The sequence below is a fragment of the Spermophilus citellus genome (genome assembly GCF_964194105.1).
Source record: "Spermophilus citellus genome assembly, chromosome: 1".
Classification (NCBI taxonomy): domain Eukaryota; kingdom Metazoa; phylum Chordata; class Mammalia; order Rodentia; family Sciuridae; genus Spermophilus; species Spermophilus citellus.
In genome coordinates this window covers 187,107,864-187,125,572 of record NC_138182.1, presented here as the reverse complement: position 1 = coordinate 187,125,572, position 17,709 = coordinate 187,107,864, and the positions used below count along the sequence as shown (strand labels likewise).

General features: G+C 39.7%; 1 pseudogene across 1 annotated transcript; it reads right to left on the bottom strand.

Moving 5' to 3' along the window:
* Window positions 1–16,902: 16,902 nt before the first annotated feature.
* LOC308651971 (small ribosomal subunit protein uS11-like) lies at window positions 16,903–17,360 on the bottom strand (annotated as a pseudogene). Its single transcript has one exon. The product of its transcript is annotated as a small ribosomal subunit protein uS11-like (transcript).
* Between the last annotated feature and the right edge of the window lie 349 nt (window positions 17,361–17,709).

Genomic DNA, 17,709 nt, shown 5'->3' with positions numbered 1-17,709 from the left:
TTGGTAAAAGAATAAAGATATAGAGATAACACTGTTTACCATGAGCAAAAGGTATATGAAGACTCACTCTGTCAGGAAAAAAAAATTAAATAAAATAAATGCCTTGGCTTTAGATTCTACCAATGCTTTTTTAATTTTTAATTTTAGTTGTAATTGGACACAATACCTTTATTTTATTTATTTATATGCAGTGCTGAGAATGGAACCCAGTGCCTCACAAGTGCTAGGCCAGTGCTCTACCACTAGGCCACAATTGCAGCCCTCTACCAATGCTTTTAGTATGTCCCCTCTGCTCCAATACACACACACACACACACACACACACACACACACACACACACACACTTTTCTTTTTTTTAAGATGGTTTCTTTCTAGACTGGGAGAAACATTAATCTATTGGTGACAGCTTTTCTTAGCTGCTGAGAAATTTAGTGCTCTGGAAGAAGGCTGGATTCATTTGCCACTGGGCTTATGTATGGCTTCTCTGAAATATTTAGAAGTCATCTGTGAGGATGAAGAACAGGCAACTTGAAGTTCGATTAATTTTCAGATTTTCCCTTTCCATCCTCTCTCCCCTGAGTTTGTTTTTCAGACAGACCCAGGCTAAAGAACCAGTTTCCTGCAGAGAAGGGGGTCAGGGAATTTTGGAGGTTCTGAACTTGAAGAAATCTCAGAGGCATTCAGTACAACCCTCTCATTGCTCCAGTAAGGTTCCCCTCACTGCATTATGGGCTTCCTTGAGGCTGAGGGAAATGGAACTATCTGCTGGAAATGTGTACACACAAAAGGTCCCACAAGCAGTTTTGAATATAGCTCCAGGAGGGATCATGGAAGCTTCTCTAGACTTATAAGAGGTCAGGTTTGCAGGGAAGAGGCTCTTGGTGGTGCTGGTGCCAATGTTATCCAAAGGCTCAGATTTTAGGACCCTTTCTGGTTTATAGCCACAGTGGGGCACAGAGTGAATACCGCAAAATAAGCCTGCCTGTAGCCCACTGGTAGACCCCTTCCTGGGACCTGGGACCCACTTTCAGAGCTTGTTATAAGTTCCTTCCCAGGGTTTGCTATCTTAAAGGTGTACCATGTCAATATGGTGTGAACTTCTGGGTGGCTGTTTTTCTTGGGAATGGATTAAGAGCTTAGACGTGTAGGATGGGTGTCCACACACACAAACATAGTTCCTCTTGCAATACAAATGAACGAAAAAAGGAGGAGGGATGGGCTTGGGATCTGAGCTCTCCAACTGTGCTCTTGTGCAGAGCAGGGCCAGGGTCTGCTTTTGCACACCCTGCTGCTCCTTATTTCTTTACTCCTCTCGATGACTAGTTCCTACTCAAACCTGAAGTCATATTTTAGATGTCCTTTACCCAGAAATTTATTCTTTAACCCTCAGTCTCAGTTCCCTGGTGAATTACCAGCACTCTGTACTTTCCCTTTGCAGCACCTATTTAAAAATAGGGTAATTATTTGAAATGTCTCTTGCATGCACTTGAAAGTTACTTGTGGTTAATTGTGTGAAATATAGCTTGTTCACAGCTATATCCTCAGCACATAGCATGTTTTCTGGCACATTTATTGAGTAGTTCTCAATAAATATTTGTGGAATTAATGAATGGATAACAAGTAAATACTCCCTTTGAGACCTAAATTTTCTATATCCTAAGAAATGATCCCCAGTCTTTGAAAGGAAGGTTTCTTCTGTCCTCACCTTATTGAGAACAAATAAGGGCAGCCCAAATCCGGCATGATGTGTGAATAGCAAGGGGAAATTTTAAATTTCATATTCCCCTTAAAATAGCAATCTGTCCCGCAGATAAAATGGACACCCTGATTTCAGTCTATCAGCAATAGAATTATGTCTAAATGACAGAGCTCACCTTTTTCTGATTGTCCACAGGAACTAATATTATTTATGTAAGAAAATATTGCCTTGATGTTGTGATACAAATTAATCAACAGAAGTTGGGCTACCTTTTCTAAATATTTGGTATTAAATTCAAGACTTTCTATTGTAGAACCCTGGCTGTAAGGGGAATCATCAAGGTGAATTTAAATATATGAATAGTCACAGTTACTATTTATTGGATGTTTACTTTGTTTCACGCTTTCTGTTGAGTACTCATTTAAGTTTTCCAGAACTTGGAGAGGTTGGTATCAACATCCTGTTTTACATAAGAAGGAATTAAGCTGAGAAATTTTAGGTGGTTTGTTGGAGGTCACTTTGATGGTTAATCTTGGTTGTCAACCTGACAGGGTAGAGAGACATCTAGAAAATTGGTAAAGCACACTTCTGGGTGTGACTGTGAGAGTGTTTCTAGTCTTCTCTAGACTGGCATGTGGGTCAGCAAACAGAGTGGGAAGACCTGCCCTGAGTGTGGGTGGCAGGAGTCCTGCATGTGGAACTAGGGTCCTGGGTAGAACAATAAAAACAACGACAACAAAAATGAAGAATGGGAAGTCTGGCATCCTCACATATGCACCATGTTCAGCCTTTCTTGAATGGGTGTGTTTTTTTGCTGCTACCATTGTTAAGTGACTCTCTAGGGAGCTCCCAGGCCTTTAGCCTTGGGCTAGGCTGTATCACGGGGCCTTCTTGTTCTGTTGCTTCCAGTTTCTTGAAACCAAGTACTACTTGTTTCCCTGACTCTCCAGCCTGCAACCAACCATTGTGGAACTAGTCAGCCTCTGACTGTGTAAGCCAATCTACTAAATCTCCTCTTATATGTATTATATTGGTTCAGTTCCTCCTGAGAACCCTGACTGATGTAGTCACAGCTGATAAGAGGCAAAGCCAAGTTTCAGTCCAATATTTTACTTCTTGACTTTAATATACTGCTCAGTATATTAAAAATATCCTTATGTACAGGAAAGAGAAAACTCCCAGGCTATTCTTAAAGAATAGGAGAAAATTCAGGCAGAAACAGTCTTAGGGGCTACCTAATCCTGTCTTGATTTATGCATCAGACACCAAGGAGGATGCCCTAGCCACTATCTCATCAGTCTTCTATTTTCTCAACCTCAAAAGTCTAAGTTTAATGCTCAATTGTTCGTTGTTACCCAAGAAATCACCCCCAAATATAGTGGCCTAAAACTACCATTTTAATTTAACAGTTGTTTTGTGGGTCAGGCATTTGGGAAGAGTTGGGCTGGGTAATTTGATCCTGAGTCACAGAGAATCAGTTAAGTTACCTGGACCTGGAGGAGCCACTTTCAAGATGGGGTCTTTTATCAGTGGGGGTCTCCCCACTCCTTGGTTTCTGCCTCTCTTCATGTGTCTTATGGTATTTTCTTATCATTCAGGGTTCTCCGTGTGGCTTGCGCCTCTCACAATACAGTGGTGTTAGGGCACTTGGACTTCTTGTGTGGTGGTGACTAACTTCTCCTAGAGTAATTGTTCCAAGAAACCTGAAAAGAAGCTATGAGGCTTTCTAGGGCCTCTCCTTGTCTCTCTCTGGGAGATATATATATATATCCATCCTTTTTTTTTGGTAAGTAGGTTACTAAGGCAACTCAGGCTTGAAGAGGATGTGGGGTGGAGGAATGGTCTTAGCTTTTAGATGGTAGAATGGTATATGAATATAAGAAAGATAAAATTTATGGTGGCTCTCTTGAAGGTGAACTACAATGGAGTGTCTCCTAAAACAATTCCAGCTTACTAGAAAAACCAGATGAATGCTAGGAATTACTCATCTTCCTTTGGAGGACATCTTAGATAAAGGCCTCTTGATGGAAAGCAGAAAAGTAAATAAGTTGTACCAATCACTTGCTATATGGTAGACCCTGATCTAACTATTTGATATTCACTATTTCACTTAATTCTTTTAATAACTGTAAAGGTATTCTGATTATTCACAGTGTTACAGATGAAGAAACCATTTTTCAGAGAAATTAAGTGATTTACTCAAAGGTCCTCAGTAAGTATAATCTCTGAGATTTGAAATCAAGTGTTGTGAACCCTAAAGGTGGGTTCATGGATGAAGTAAGACAGATGGGCAGGCAAATTTGAGTAAGTGAGCAGGATGGGCATAAAAAGGCAATAACATGAGTGGAAGCAGAGAAGTGGGGACTGGCCAGTTGGATGGTCAGGGAGTGTGAGGACTGAAATTGAGCAGATTGGCAAGAAAAGGTTCTGGTGGCCATGACATCAGGCAAAGGAGCTTAAACTATTAATACGAGAACAAATCAGATGGCCCACTCACTCCTGAGGAAACTCTTATACCCAAGGCTAAAGACCTCAACTGGCTGCTTTTTTTTTTTTTTTTTTTTTTTTTTTTAACTAACAAAGTTTCCGGGTTTGCTTCTCATCTGAATTTGTGAGCATGACTCACTTCCAGACTGGAAGGAAAGTTCATATAAATCAATGAGGGGGCTTCAACAATGACTCCATTACCACTCCAGAGGATTCCCTAATATGAGAACAACTCTGTTCTTTCTTTTTCTGAGAACTGACAACATTTGGGAGCTGTTAACTGGTGAGACAATTTCTAAATCAATTCTTTACCTCTGATCCAGCTAGAAGGTGCAATGAAGTAGTATCCTCATTAGACATTTGGGCAACTGAGCTTTTTGTTAAAGTTCAGGATGTAGTGGTCCTGATACACAACCTGGCAATCTAAAATTTTGCTTCTTTTGTAAAGTAGAACGGTTAAAAGCAATGGCTTCAGAGCCAGGCTGACCTGAATTTGAATCTACGGCCACAATTTACCAGCTAAATAACTTTGGAGGACATCTTAGATAAAGATGGAAAGCAGAAAAGTAAATAAGTTGTAACAATCACTTGTTATATGGCAGACCCTGATCTAACTATTTGATATTCACTATTTCACTTAATTCTTTTAATCATTTGCCTCTTGGAGCCTCGTTGCTTCATTTTAAAACTGGAAGAACAATATCAAGAGGCAGTAGCAAGGAGTTAATGAGATGACACATGCAAAGCCCCTGCTCAGGCTTATAGGAAATACTGAATGGATAGAGGTGTGAATGTCGGGCCTTAGGCTCCAAGACACCTATTCTGACTTCAGAGTCTAATGTTTGTTCACTATTCAGGGCTAGGAAGGGACAATCAGTAGATGCTATGATTGTAACCATTAAACTCAGAGCTGTCTTAAAACTCAGACTCCTTACTAACCAGAGGTGGTATGAAGGATGAGGTGGGCTCCAAACCTTTGTAATAATTAGAGGTGTAACAGTGCCCATCTCAGAGCTGTTTTGAAGACTAAACTATATAAGTCACCCAACAATGCTAGCCACAAGTATGATTGTCACACACTAATTATATGGATTATCTATTATCATTATTACTATTTATTCAAAAATTTGTTGAGTGGCTTGTGTGTGGCAGGCACTGCTCTAAGGACCCCTTCAGGACAGAGGGGCCCATGCCTAGAAGATTAGCTCCTCGATGTCCTGCAAGACTTGCTAGCTGTTATTCTAGCAATTGGCTAAGTCTTGACAAAGTACATGCTGTCCACATTCATGGTAGAGGCAGACCCAGGGTGTGTGATGCTCCTAATGGCCTATGCCAACATTTCCATTTCCAGGGACCACTCAATCCAGAAAGAGTGTGTTTTTTATTCAGAATGTCCAAACCCTGAGATAGTCAGAGGGAAAGTCTGGCTGAGGCCAAAAAGAAAAGCCCCAAACAAGAATCCAGTAAGTCGTGCTGGATGTCATATAAAAAAGAGTGGGGAGAAGTGAGGACATTGAGGGAGCAAAGAGCAACCTGGGTTAGGTCAGGAAGAAGACCAGGGTCAATGTGGATGTCTGAGGATGACTTCTCCGTGATCCCAACGTCATGGTGTAAGAGTGGGCACTTTGACTGAAAGTGACCAGTGGGGCCAGACTCAAAATGATATTTATACTTTTCAATACATTTTGAGCCTTCCACTTTTAAAATATATTTTTTAGTTGTTGATGGACCTTTATTTTATTTGATTATATATCTGTAGTGCTAGGAATTGAACCCAGTGTCTCACACGAATGAGGCAAGGACTCTACCACAGAGCTACAACTTCAGCCCCAAGCCTCCCATTTTTTTTTTTTTTGAATCAGATATAAGTTTGGTCTCAGAGGTTGTGAAAATAGAGGTTCTGAGAAATAATTGATAATGAAGCCATTCTTATTTTCAGATGCCTCCTGCAAAACAACCAGAGTCTAAACTTGTTGACCTTCAAAGCATACGGATGGTTAGGCAGCATGACTTATGCTAAGAAACAGACCATATGGCATCAGAGGGTTTAATTTAGATGCTAGTCAGAGGTGTGTGTTTTCATCAGCATGCCTCAAGCACTTCATTTGCTGACAGAGACTGTAGATGGGAGAATGAAGTAAATCATCCTGGGTGAGCCTGTGTCAGAGTCCCATGGCTGGCCTGTTTTCCTCTACCTCGTTCTGTGTTCTGTTAGTTCTCCATATTAAGCATTACCTAGAAAAGGCAAAAATCAATGACTTTGAGATTTTGTTGAATTAAATGTTCTCTGTAAGCAAAGAAAAGGGCCCTAATTTGGAAGCATTGCTTGTATAATAGAAGTAAAGAATTCACCTTGAACGAAGTAGGAAGACCAATGCCAAATGGTTCGGGATGATGTGAGATGAAGCGATATGATATGCAAACATTCAAGCTAATCGCTGCAAAGAACAGTCTAATCCAGGTAAATGGCTCTGAATGGGCAAACCTATCATTTTGTTGCCTAAACTTTTGGCTTGTCATCTGATTAAGGTCAGTCCCTTCATATTTCAGAAACTGTACAGAATGTGACATATTTCTACTTCTTCCTCCAAATAGCCCCTCCTGGCTTCATTTACCATCTTATTAGTCTTGATTGCTCCATCCATCATTGTAATAACCCCCTTACAAATCCACTCAGCTCCATGGTCCATCATTCCCTTCTCCATCTTCTCCTTGAAAAACAGCAGCCCAGATGAACATCATCTGTCTTCTCCAGGTTTAGAGCTGAACAGATGTTACCAGATAAATGAAAAACCTGAGATATATTCACTTTAATTCAAATTATACTTCCGTTAAGCACTCAATACCCTCTAGGAGTCCAACTGTTTCTTTAGAAGGCTTGAGTGCTTGAGTTCTCGTTCTCTGAGAACCCTCTTGTATTCTTGTATTTCCTCTTTTGTCAATGATTCCCCTTCATGCTGCATTGAGAAGTTAGAAGAGACCAGGGAAACTTATCCATCCTTCAGCAACCAAAGGACCACACTGACCTACACGTGCAATCTGGAGTCCTCTCTTGCTTCCCTCTGTTCATAGTGGGGATTGTATTCCTCTTCTTCTCAAAGCTAACCCCTGCCCCGCGCTCCAGACTTCACCCCCTTCCCTTCCATCAGTCTGTGTTTGTATTCTGCGCTGCTTCATTTTTTTCGGCACTCAAACATGTTTCAATATCTCTTATCATAAAATCAACAAATACCAAGACCAAAACCTTCCCTTGACCCCACAAATTCTGGATGTGGCTCCATTTCCCTCTGCCTTTTTATATAAACTTCTCAAAAGGGTTGTTTACACATGCTGATGATACTTTGTAGCCTTAAATGCACTCTTATTTATTCACAGTGTGGCTGTTTCCCATTTATGCCATTGAAACTGCGTGTCAAGGTCTTTCAGTGACTTTCATTTGGCCAAAGTAATGTCTTCATTACGGTTGATGTCTCACCAGCATTCAGCACGTTCCCTCCATTTGGACAAACTTCCCCTTCTCAGATTTCACCATGTTGTCCTCTCCTGATCCTGCCTTCTACTTCATAAGCTCCTCTTGCTCAGTATTGCTGCTGGCTTCTTCATGTCTCCCCTGGGCATCTCAAACTTAATATAGGAAAAATGGTACTCTTGGTTTCCCATTCCAAATCTGTTTCCATCCTCACTCATTTATCTTCATATCAGCAAATTTTAACATCATCCACATTTATTATTAAGCAAGAATCTCAAGATCATCTTTGATCTTTGCTTTCTTTCACATTCCATATCAAACCCATTGGGAGTCTTGTCAATTTCCCCACTGAAATAACTCCCATCTATCTACCATTGCTCTTTCAACTGGTACCACCAACTGAGTCTAAAACGTGGTTCTCTCTTACATGGATGACTTCCTCCATTCATGCCCTTCTCTCAGCCATTCTCCATGTAGCATCAAAAGGGATCTTTTCAAAAAGCTACCTCCAATGGCTTCTAATTACAAATAAAATAAATCATAAAGGCTCTGGATAACATACCCACTGGTTTCTTCTTCCAACCTCATCTTAAAAAAAAAAACTTTCCTCCTCACCTACTATGGCATAGGCATACTGGTATAAAGATTTCAGAAATACCAGGCTCTTTCCAACCATATGGTTTTACCCACGCTGTTCCGTGAACTTCTGCATCACTGAGTCATTTCTCTCCTTTTAGGTCTCGGTTTAAATGCTACCTCTTCAAAAAAGTCTTTCAAGGCCATTCTCCCTAAAACAGATGTTTATCTGTATCCAGTTCAGTCCCTTGTGTCCTTGATGACAATAAGTTAGATAAAGAAAGCTCCAAAACAATAAGAAGTGCATCTTTCCTGTTCATCATTGTACAGCCAGCATCCAGCAAAGGGCCAACAACCAATTAACTGATCAATAGTATTTGTTTGAAATGAATGAGAAAGTTTTGTGGGAATCTAACTTATATAGATTCAACTTAGTAGTTGCAATGACAACTTCTTACATTTCCTCACCTAGAATCCTGTGACCATTAGGGAAGCAGCCTGACAGTTCCCCTAATCTCTCTTTCAGTAAAAAATTCAAGGTGCCAAATTACCTCCTGCAGTATTGGTAAAAAGTAACATGAGGATCATGTCTATTAATTTTGAGCTGGTATTTGTAGAGAGTTTACTTTGCATTAGTAACTGGGCTAAAGATTTTAAACAGATTTGCTCATTTAAAACTTAAATACATGAGGCAGATATTATTAATTACTATCCAAAGAACATAGGTAAATCTTCTGCATTAAATTTCAGGAGGGTTATGGACCTCCTGAAAAATCTATAGACTCTGTTGTAGAGTCCAAACACCATCACAATAATGTTTTCCAAAGAGGAGGGCTCCTAATTATTGTTTTGAGGTGACCATTTTCTGTGTACTAATAGATGAAACATATTAAGCTTTGCTAATATTAATAAAACAGATTGACATGACTTAAATCTGTGCATGGAGCTCAAGATATCATAAAAGAAACATAGAGGATGCTCCATAACATGAAGTGAGCAGGAAACGAGACAGATTAAGGTCCCTAATTTTTTGTTCATCTTCAGAAATGATAGATGGTTTTATTAGATTCTTCTGAGAAATATAAAGAGAACACTTAATGAAAACATAAGTGAACAAGAAAATAACTATGTCACATCTCTTACTCCTAGAACAAACTGTTTATCAACATTATGATTTTAAAACTACAATTTCTGCTATGGTCCAAATTGTGTCCTTCCCATTCATATGCTGCTGCCCTGAACTACCATGTGACTATATCTGAAGAGTCTTAAAGAGGCAATTATGGTTAAATTAGGTCAAAATCATAGGGCTCTAATTTGATAGAACTATAGTCTTATAAGGAGGAAGAGAGAAATATTTCTCTCTCTCTCCTTCATAAGAGGACATGATGAGAAGGTCTCTGTGTGCAAGCCAGGAAGACAGCCTTAGCAGGACCCACCAGGCTGCTCCCCAAGCTGAGCTGTTCGTACTCCTACACTATGAAGAAGTGAATTCCTATAGTTTAAACCACTCAGTCTATGGTATTTTGTTATCGAAACCCAAGAAGACTAATTGAATGACTTCATCAGTTCTAACATAAAATTGCCCCCATCTTTCAAAATCATCAAGAAAACATTTGAAATATGAATTTATAAACAACATTATTAAGTATGGCCTTAGCCTTAATGTAATATATTTAAATTATGCAGTAAGAGATTAGCTTTAAGTCATATGAGATTATAGTTAAATAATGAAGTAGGAACACTAAAACTATGTATCAGAACATAAAAACAAACTATAATTTCTTAGCAAGGTTTATAGCCACATTACATTCAATCCAATAATTTATAAAAGTTTTCTAAGTTTAATGATGTTTAGAAGCCTCTTTTAAAACTTCTTTTTAATATCTCTGACAGATATAAGTGATTAACTATTCCAATATTCATTTTCCCTTTCCTTTCTTCCTTTGTAAAACAGAGCCCCAGTGCTTAGTAGGACTATTACTGACTAGATAAAAAGATATTCCCAAGTCCCCCTTGCAGCTATATATGTTCTTTGTAACTGAATTCTACCCAATAAGTTATGTAAAATGCTTTTGGACTTCTGCATAGCCCCTCAAAAGGCAAGAAGATAACCCTTTTATCTCTCCTTTCTCTACTCTGTTGGCCAAAGTCACAGTTGTTGATTTGTTACATAAAAAATTATGCTGAAAATTTAGTGGATTAAATCAATAGCACTTTTTATCACCCAGTTTCTGTAGGACAGGAATCTGGCCATGGTTTAGCTGATCCTCTAGCTCAGAGTCTCTGAGAAAGCTGTGATCAAGGTCATGGCTAGGCCACAGCCATCCCAAGGCTCCACTAGGGAAGGCTCCATTTCCCCAGTTCATGCTCATTGTTGTTGGCAGGATTCACTACCCTACAGGGTCTTGGGTATAGGCATCTGGTGTCCTCACTGACCCCCCTCGATTCTTTGCTCCCCAGGCCTCTCCACAGCCCTTAATATGGCAGCTTGCACCATCAAAGCAAGCAGGTGAGATTACAACAAAGGGCATGGGCCAGCATGGAGGAGAGTGCTGGCTGGCTAGATATAAATCATGAGCATTTGCAACCAGAGGATGGAACTGATATGCCATTACTTTTTCTGTCTTCTACTTATTAGAAGCAAGTCACAGCCAGGGGATGGAAGAGCATGAAGGTCTGAATACAAAGGGGCGGGGATCATTGACATGTCAGAAGCTTCTCATCCCAGCTGGAATGCAAATGTGTGAGCAGAACCTTGAACAATCCTGCTGGAACTGGAGAAGGTATGCTGAAGACAGCAGAGCAGCAAAGACCCAAGACCATGGAGGTGGCTACCAAACAGTTGTCCAGTCATGGACTTCTGTTACCTAAGAGGGAAATAAACTTCTCTTTAATTTTAGTCACTATAACTTAGGGTCTTACTATCATATGTTCACAATCCTTATCTCATGTGGTATAATAATCAAAGACAAAAAAAAAGAAAAAAATGTCATACACCATTATACCATTGGGGAGAAAATTCTTTTATTTGGTGTGATAAGTATCGTCAAACTGATACAATGAAAATAAGATGATGACAAACTAAAAGACATTTATTTTGTACCAAAATGTTCTGGAAAATAATTTCTGAAAATATTGATAGACTGGATGAAACCATTTTTAAGGAATGTGATAAAGAATAGAGATTTTATTTGGCATCCAGATAAAAATACAAATGTTTCTAACATGTCTTGATGTGCGCTATTTGCTATATCAGGTTCAAATAATAAACAGCATGAAGAACTGCATTTTTCTGGTCTAACATTAAATTGAAAACAACCAAAGAAGACATAATTTTGACAGTGAATAATTTCTATACTTCAAATATTTTATGAGGAAATATACATATCATAGAAAGAATGGCTCCTCTGGCCATAAGTTTTTACAAGTTTCTTAGATAGTATTACACAGATGATACCTGCTACGGTTTAGATATGAGTTGTCCCCCAAAACTCATGTGAGAGACAATGCAAGAGTTTAGAAGTGAAATGATTGGGTTATGAGAGCCTTAACCAAACAGTGAATTAATCCACTTGAATGGATCAACTAGGTGGTAGCTGGGGGATGCGCCTCGAGGAGGTGGGTCACTTTGGGGTATGTATATTTTGTTACTGAGGAGCAAGAGGTCTCTCTGCTTCCTGGTTGTCATGTCCTGAGCTTTTTTCTCCACCAATCCTTTTGCCATCATGTTCTGCCTCACTTTGGAACCAGAGCACTGGAGTTGGCCATCTATGAACTGAGGCTTCTGAAACCATGAACACCAAATAAACCTTTCCTTCTCTAAGATGTTCTTGTCAGTTCTTTCGGTCACAGCAGCAGAAAAATCTGACTAAAATAACACCATACTTGGAACTCATTTATCACATTGCTTATAGATAACAGCACAGAAAAGTCATAACCCTGAAAGCACAAATGTCTAAACTGATGTGGTTTATTTTAAAATTTAGATTTGAAAAATATTTAAAAATCAAGACTTTAAAAATATTGTAGACTCTGTGTATAAGTTTGTATGGAGAAGGACAATGACATTTTTTAACTACTCATTTTCACTAAGAGTTGTGAAACATAAATACATATGTTTTCCTCTTATAAAAATATTAATATGCAAAATTTGCTGATCTTGACTGTAATGACAAGAGCCATTAGTTTAAGTTTACCTTGAAGATAATTTTTAATATAAGAGCAGTTAGTCTATCCCCTCATTGTGCAATTTACATTGAGTTATGTGTCAAGAAGAAACTATTTCACAAAACTTATCATATGTAGAACATCTGCAAACTGGTAATTCATAAATATCTCCATGGTTTTCTGATTCTGTAACTCAACATGATCATGTGCAACCGATGACAGCTCTCATACTTTATAATTTCTAAATATGAGAAGCAGAGGATATTAGTTTTCAATCATTGCCTAACAAATTACCAGAAATTTATTAGCTTAAAACAAAACATACACATCATTATCTCATAATGTCCCTAGGTCAAGAATGTGGGCACGGTTTAGTGCCTACTGCCCAGGCTCTCAGAAGCTGCAATAAGGTCTCAGCTGGACTGTGTATTTATCTGGAAGCTCAATTGGGAACCATATACTTCCAAGTTCACTGAGGTGGCTGGTGGAATCCCTTACTTGTGACTACATGACCAAGGGCCCAGGCTTTTTGCTGTCTGACTGGAGGCCTGGAGGCCACCTATAGGTGCTAGAAGCTGCCTGTAGCTCCTAGAGGTCAGCCAGAGTTCCTTCCTATGTGGGCTTCTCCAACTCCCTCTCTATTTCTTCCATATCTCAAGAAGAGTCTCTTGTTTCAGTATGCTAAAATCACCAAACAGAATCACAGGAGTGACATGCCACACCTTTGCCACATTTAAATGATTGGAAGCTAGTCACATGTCCTGTCCATATTCAAGGGAAAGGGATTTCACAAAGGTGAAGGCATGGTCTTTAAGGGAGGGGAAACATTAAGGATCACCTCAGGGTCTGATACACAGAATCTTCCAATCACTTTGTAGATTTGCATAATAAAGACTTCAATAGGCTTTGAATACATTTGTTAGGAATATAAGAATGAAACTAAAAGAACACCTGACTGACATCAGGGAAGTGGAAATTTTCTTGCCAAATTATTACAAATACTTCTGCTAGGAAGTCTTGGTGGCTAGGAATGAACAATGAGTATCATGATTTCATGTGCAGCCAATGATACACTCTTTAATTTAGATCTATTTATCTTTGGGAGATAATTATAGTTTTTTCAGCTTTGACAGCCACTAAAACTAAGAATTAAAATAAATTGAATTTAGTGATAGACCTTTGAATTTCCAGATTAAACATATTAAAAGTGTTAAATCAAGATTTTAGAATATAAAGATGCTTATTTTATCATACTGTTTTTTTTAATTTTAAAAAAGTTTTTAAATAGTTTTACATGGCAGTAGAATGTACTTTGACATAGTGCACATCATATATAATGGAGTATAATTTCTCATTCTTCTGGTTATACATGATGTAGAATCCCACCGGTCATATAGTTATATATGTACATAGGGTAATGATGTCTAATTCATTCTACTATCTTTTTTATCCCCATGCCCCCTTCTTCTCCCTCTCCCCTCTACCTTATCTAAAGTAACTCTATTCTTCCCTAGTGCCCCCCCCACATCATTGTAAATTAGTATCCACATATCAGAGAAAACATTTGGCCTTTGATTTTTGGGGATTGGCTTATTTGGCTTAGCATGATATTCTCCAGCTCAATCCATTTACTGGCAAATGCCATAATTTCATTCTTCTTTAAGGCTGAGTAATATCCCATTGTGTGTATATTCCATATTTTACTTATCCATTCATCTGCTAATGGGAACCTGGGTTGGTTCCATTGTTCAGCTATTGTGAATTGAGCTGGTATAAACATTGATGTGGCTTCATCACTATAATATGCTGATTTTAATTCCTTTTGGTATAAACCAAGACATGTGATAGCTGGGTCAAATGATGGTTCCATTCCATGTTTTCTGAGGAATCTCCATAACACTTTTCATAATGGTTGCACAAATTTGCATTTCCACCAGCAATGTATGAGGGCACCTTTCTCCTCACATCCTTGCCAGCATTTATTGTGGTTGATAATCTTGATAATTGCATTTCTGACTGGGGTGAGATGAAATCTTAGTGCCACGACCAGCGTGACCAAAGTAGCAGGTTCCCACCAGGGGTGATAGGAGATTGGAAGAAATAGAGTCACACAAGCAGATCTTGAAGATAAAACAGCAGGGGTTGGGTGGAGCACTGCTCTCTGATGGAGAAGCAGTTCTAAAGAATTACACCAGCAATCTTTATTAAATATCTCTAAATCATATTAAAGACTATGCAAGCATTTTTCTTTGTATTCATAAAAGTTACAGAGTAACAGTATGCAGCTATTTCCTCAGTTACATTCTACAGTTGAAATGTACAGAGTTAGGAGCATTGTGCAGCTCTCAAGAAAGTTCATTGTTTAAAGTTACTGATTCGCAGGCAGATTCAGGAGCAGCAGAACTGGTGAAATATTGTGGTTACCTTAGCAAGGAAGTTCCTTCATTCCCAGGAGCTGAGATGCCTGAGAATAAGGTTGAAGCTGATAAGACTCTAGCATGGAAGACATCTCCATAGCAACCGAGCATCCTATGCATTTGCATAGAAACTTTCCCAGTCACCAAGTATGCCACAGCCATGAAGTCATCAGGGACCCCAATCTCAGACACTGATCTCCCAGTCACTGCCAGCACTCTCCACATCTTTGATTTGCCTTTCTCTAATTGCTAAAGATATTGAACATTTTTTCATATATTTGTTGGTTGATTGTATTTCTTCTTCTGTGAATGTCTGTTCAGTTCTTTAGCCCATTCATTGATTTTTTTGTGTGTGTGTGTGTGCCATAATTTGAGTTATGCTTTTTAAAATTTTACCTTATAATTGGTTTAAGCCATGATTATACATTGTCCAGTCTTAACTCTGATGATTTCCTTTGCAAATTGATTTATTACCTACTATTTGTTAAGAAATATATGATCTTCATGCCTTCCCTGAATTTCAGGAAGGATGCTTCTTCTCAAACATCTTGGAGTAACATCTAAGACCTGGTGAGGCAGGTCTTGCTCTCCATTTTATTTCCAAACAAGCTTTCCTCTGATCAGTCTTTTCTTGCAATTGAATTCTCTGAGCTGTTCTTAAACTCTAGAGGTCTGTGACAATATTCTCTGTAAAGGAATTATAATAAGTCTAATTGTTGAAGGACTTTCTTATGTTGATCTGTAAGGGTCCAGCGGAGCGTCGGAGAAAGAGACCACACAAGAGACTGGCTCCATGCAATTGGCAAAAGGGGATTTATTGGGGATCCATTCCGTGCTCACTCAAGAAGGGAGAGCAGCCCAGAGCCCAAAGCAGAGGTCAAGCAGAGCTTAAGTACACTTTTTGGAGAGGGCGGTGGGCTTTGCATACATCAGAACAAATCATCATGAGGCGCGGGAAAATTGAACAACAATTCTGATACATGATTAGTCCATTCATTGGTGGGAACAGTTTGGGCAGGGGTGATTGGTCACTTCTAAACAGGGTACACATTTAAACTGATTGGTTCTGGGGCCTATATGCTTACGTGCCACGCTACCTGGAGCCCTTAGCTATTAAACAACCAGGGAATCAATGGAGATATTTACTGGGCAGTTCCCACATTGTCCTAACAACTTTACAGAGATTACAGGTTCTGGGGATAGCAGAGGAATTGTAACAATAGACTTTTACCTTTTAGCCCAGGCCTTGTAATCTAGAAGCTTTACAATGCCCTAGTCTTTTACACTTTAACTCAGACTTTTGCAGCTTAGAATCAGCTTAGAAATTTTACCTTTACAGATCCATTGTCTACTTTTGTAACTTCCAATTATTGGCCTCAGGTCTTCCCCTTAGGGATGTATAGATCAACACAGATAATTGTTGTCACAGATAATTCTGATACTTCACTACATCTCTTGTCTGGATGACCCAGGTCCTCTAAGTATTGCTCTTATTCATTAAACAGCTGTTTATTGGGTGCTGTATTAGGCTGCTAGGGGTGTCATAATAAAATACCACAGACTGGGTGGCTTAAACAGCAGAAATTATTTTCTCAATGCTCTGGAAGCTAGAAACCCAAGATTAAGGTGCCAGAAAAGCTAGTTTCTCTTGAGGCCTCTCTCCTTGGCTTGCAGAGAGCTGCCTTCTCCCTGGGTCCCCACATGGTGTTTTCTTCATGTGTATATTTGGGTGTTTTTTCTCTTTTTTGTAAGAACACCACTTTTATCGAATTAGCGCTCGCTCTACCTTTATAACACTATTTAACTTTACGTCCTTAAAGGTCACATTGGGAGTTAGAGCTTCAACATATGAATGGGGTGGATTAACATAATTAAATCCATAACACATGTACATGCCAGAATAGCAAACAATTAAAAACAACAAACCCCAAATCAACCAAGCTGGCCCAATGGAAAAATGAAATGGTTTCAAGCCTTTAAAAATATCTTCAAGGGTGCTGTCGGAGGGGATGGGAGTGGGTTTTTTTTTTTTTTTTTTAGCTTCAAGGCATTTATTAACATAAAATAATCTGAGGAGTCCTGTTCACAGACCACGACCACAGCGAACCCACTTCCTGCGGGTGCTATCGGAGGGGATGCGGGTGACATCCTCAATCCGCCCAATCTTCATTCCTGAAGGAGCAAGGGTTCTGAGAGCTGACTGGGCCCCAGGTCCAGAGGTCTTGGTCCTGTTTCCTCCTGTGGCCCAGAGAGTTTGATATGTAGGGCAGTGATGCCTAGCTCCTTGCACCACTGGGCTACGTCCTGGGCAGCCAACATGGCAGCATATGGAGAGGATTCATTTCTGTCAGCCTTCACCTTCATCCCACCAGTCACACGACAGATGATTTCCTTGCCAGAAAGATCAGTGACATGGACAAAAGTGTCATTGAAGGATGCAAAGATGTGGCAGACACCAAATACATTCTCTCCTTCAGCCACCTGAGGCCCAAGGCTGATGACCTGTTATTCCTTCTTTTCCTTTCCATTGCGAGGTGCCATTTCTGGGCGTCTGTCTCCAGACTCTGCCACCGGAAAGAGAGATTGGGAAGGGGCGGGGCGATGGGTCATTTCCGACTCCCGGAAGTATACCGCTGAGGTCACGGGGGGGGGGGGGGGGGGCGCGAGGTCGGTTCCGGAATACGACGCTTTTATTGCGCACGAAGAGACTAAGACTCTGCCCTCCGGGAAGATAGGTTACTTAAGGGAGAGCGAAAAGAGGCGCGGGGATGAGTGTTGCGCGAACGGGTTTTCCCTACAGGACTGAACGAATCCCAGGTGAGGCGGGTTTATGTTCCAAGATGGCGGGGGTTTCGACCAATTTTTTTTTTTATTTCCTGTCTTTGTTTTA